We start from the raw sequence: 3602 nt of genomic DNA, 5'->3' as shown, positions 1-3602 counted from the left end.
TTCTCAGCAAATATCTCTCCCATTAGTTTGATTTCATAAATTTTTGTGTAAAAAATCCATCTGTGTGATTAAATGAGCTCCTTCATCATAAAAACAATGAATTACTCAATATTGTATAGTTTATAGTTTCTGTTCAGCTGTTATTTATCGTGCAGATATTAACATTAAGATTTTTTCTCAATCGGGCCAACGGTTCAGATTTTTACTTGCCCTACCAAATTTTTATTGACCCCACCACAAAAAACACTAAAACAAATTAGGTATGGTTATTCTTTTTATTATTTTGACCCAAGTAAGCTTATTGACACTAAGGGGTGGTTTCCCGGACAGGGATTAGTTTAAACCAGGACTAGGCCTTAGTGTAATTAGAAAATAAAACTAGTTTAAACAAACATGCCTTACTAAAAACATTACTTGTGTGCATCTGTAGGCACAACAAAGGGCGCTGATGTATTTTAAGATATGTCAGTGCAAGTTGTTTTGAGTTTGGACAGCTCTTACATTTATTTTAGTCTAATCCCTGTCCGGGAAACCGCCCCCAAAACTACTAGTCTTCCTCATATAGATTTCAAATATTGTTTAAGTAAACAGTCTGTGTTAAAATGAGAACAAATAATAAAATTATGAGCAATAGCACAAAAATACAACAGAACAAACATAAACATGATGTTGATCGATTAGCTCGGTCATCTGCATTTTCTGGATCAGATTCGGCTTGTATTGATTAAAGACGATATTAAGGTATTCAGGCCAATCACAACATACAGATTAGCTGACCAATTAGGGACACAGAGCTTTTCAGATCAGTGAGCTTTGTACAGGTTATGTGGAAAATAATGTGTTTTTTAACCATAAACCACGCAAACACATTGTATTATACCAAATAAACAAAATCATTTTTTAGCAACGAAATAGATGTACTTTAATATTTAAACTCTTCCATATATACACCTAAAGGATTATTAGGAACCTGTTCAATTTCTCATTAATGCAATTATCTAATCAACCAATCACATGGCAGTTGCTTCAATGCATTTAGGGGTGTGGTCCCGGTCAAGACAATCTCCTGAACTCCAAACTGAATGTCAGAATGGGAAAGAAAGGTGATTTAAGCAATTTTGAGCGTGGCATGGTTGTTGGTGCCAAACATCCAGTATGCGGCAGTCTTGTGGGCGAAAATGTCTTGTTGATGCTAGAGGTCAGAGGTCAATGGGCTGACTAATTCAAGCTGATAGAGGAGCAACTTTGACTGAAATAACCACTTGTTACAACCGAGGTATGCAGCAAAGCATTTGTGAAGCCACAACACGCACAACCTTGAGGTGGATTGACTACAACAGAAGAAGACCCCACCGGGTACCACTCATCTCCACTACAAAAGGAAAAAGTGGCTACAATTTGCACCAGCTCACCAAAATTGAACAGTTGAAGACTGGAAAAATGTTGCCTGGTCTGATGAGTCTCGATTTCTGTTGAGACATTCAGATGGTAGAGTCAGAATTTGGCATAAACAGAATGAGAACATGGATCCATCATGCCTTGTTACCACTGTGCAGGCTACTGGTGGTGGTGTAATGGTGTGGGGGATGTTTTCTTGGTGCACTATAGGCCCATTAGCACCAATTGGGCATCATTTAAATGCCACGGCCTCCCTGAGCATTGTTTCTGACCATGTCCATCCCTTTATGAACACCATGTACCCATCCTCTAATGGCTACTTCCAGCAGGATAATGCAACATGTCACAAAGCTTGAATCATTTTGAATTGGTTTCTTGAACATGACAATGAGTTCACTGTACTTAAATGGCCCCCACAGTCACCATAGAGCATCTTTGGGATGTGGTGGAATGGGAGCTTTGTGCCCTGGATGTGCATACCACAAATCTCCATCAACTGCAAGATGCTATCCTATCAATATGGGCCAACATTTCTAAAGAATGCTTTCAGCACATTGTTGAATCAATGCCACGTAGAATTAAGGAAGTTCTGAAGGCAAAAGTGGGTCAAACACAGTATTAGTATGGTGTTCCTAATAATCCTTTAGGTGAGTGTATATCTTAATATATGAAGCACAGCTATTAAAAGAAAACAACAGAAATATCTGTGACATTCAGATAACAGCGGGACAGAATGTCATTTCTCATTTCAAATCTTTCAGTAATTTAGTATCTTATTTATCAGCTGAGATGAAATGTGTTTGTGAGAATTACAGTTCATTTATCCAGCGTGTGAATCATCTGACATACAGCTGACCAGAAGAAAAAAATAAATGAATTAAGGATTTACATCATGACAAAAGGTCTAAGCCTCTAGAATACATATTTCAGCAGTGTTTTATAAAATAAATTATGTAGGGAGAGTAGTTGATTCATTTATGAAGAGAGTGTGCTTCAAAACATTTATATCCTGCTAAGTGTCACTGTCCCACCGGTTGGATGCCTACAGTTACTTCAGTGTTTTGCATGTGAATTCTTATCCAATCATGACAAACTGTATATCAATGGAAAGCTCTAAGAGTGTAGTTGTCATCATCATTTTGGGAAAAGATTGCCATTTTCTAAAAGGTCACGGGCCCTCAAGCGGGCCCACATTGTTTTTACATTTTTATAACACTAATACCCTATCCTAAACCTAAAAATCTTGACAAACTATATATCTTTGGAAAGCTCTTAGAGTTTAGTTTTCATATTTCATCACAATTTTGGGAAAGAAATGACGTAATGAGAGTCAATTTCTAAAAGGTCACAGGCCAACATGTAGGCCCAATTTGTGTTTACATATTTCTAACACTAAACCCCTACTCTAAACCTAAAAAAATCTTGATAAACTATACTGGAAAGCTCTCAGAATGTAGTGTTTATATTTCAAGGTCATCTGATGATAGAAATAATGTAGTGACAGTTTTTAGTTACATGACCCCACCCCCCATAGGAATGCATATTAATTTGATATATTCATAACACTATATCCTGGTATAAATCTACAGAAATGTTGACAAACTATATATCATTGAAAAGCTCTAAGAATGTAGTTTTCATATTCATATACACGTTTTAGCAGTTATAATAATGCAGTGACAGTATTTTATTAATTTGTGACAAGAGAACGCAGCAAACCGTTGACATCTAGTGGCCGTTGTTGGTAAAACCACTAAAAGTATGACACAAACCTCATTTTTTGTGATTTTAACTTAAAATTTGGATCACAACTGCTTGAGACATATGGCCACATGTTTACATTAATACTTTTGTGAAACATTTTTATTTTTATAATTTTATTTATCAAATGAATATGTTATTGCATTATTTTTAATTATTAAAATAAATTTAAACTGCTATAACAATTTTCTGGTTAAATATTTTCACCTCCATAAACATCAGTGAAAAACCTTACATTGTCTTCTTTAAAACAAGACCAAGATTAGGCTTTCAGACCAAAAAATGCCAGAGTTATATTAATTTGAAGCAGCACATCAACTTTTCACCCCCCCACTCAAAAGGGTGGGGCGACGGGTAAGTGGTTAAGGTAAGTTTCTTTTTGTAAGAAAGGACTTTAATAAAAAGAAAGTGAATTGAGACAAAAGGAGGAAATAAAACACTAA

The sequence above is a fragment of the Misgurnus anguillicaudatus genome, chromosome 8 (genome assembly GCF_027580225.2).
Source record: "Misgurnus anguillicaudatus chromosome 8, ASM2758022v2, whole genome shotgun sequence".
Taxonomy (NCBI): domain Eukaryota; kingdom Metazoa; phylum Chordata; class Actinopteri; order Cypriniformes; family Cobitidae; genus Misgurnus; species Misgurnus anguillicaudatus.
The sequence above is the reverse complement of the archived record's forward strand: the minus strand, read 5'-3'. Positions refer to the sequence as shown.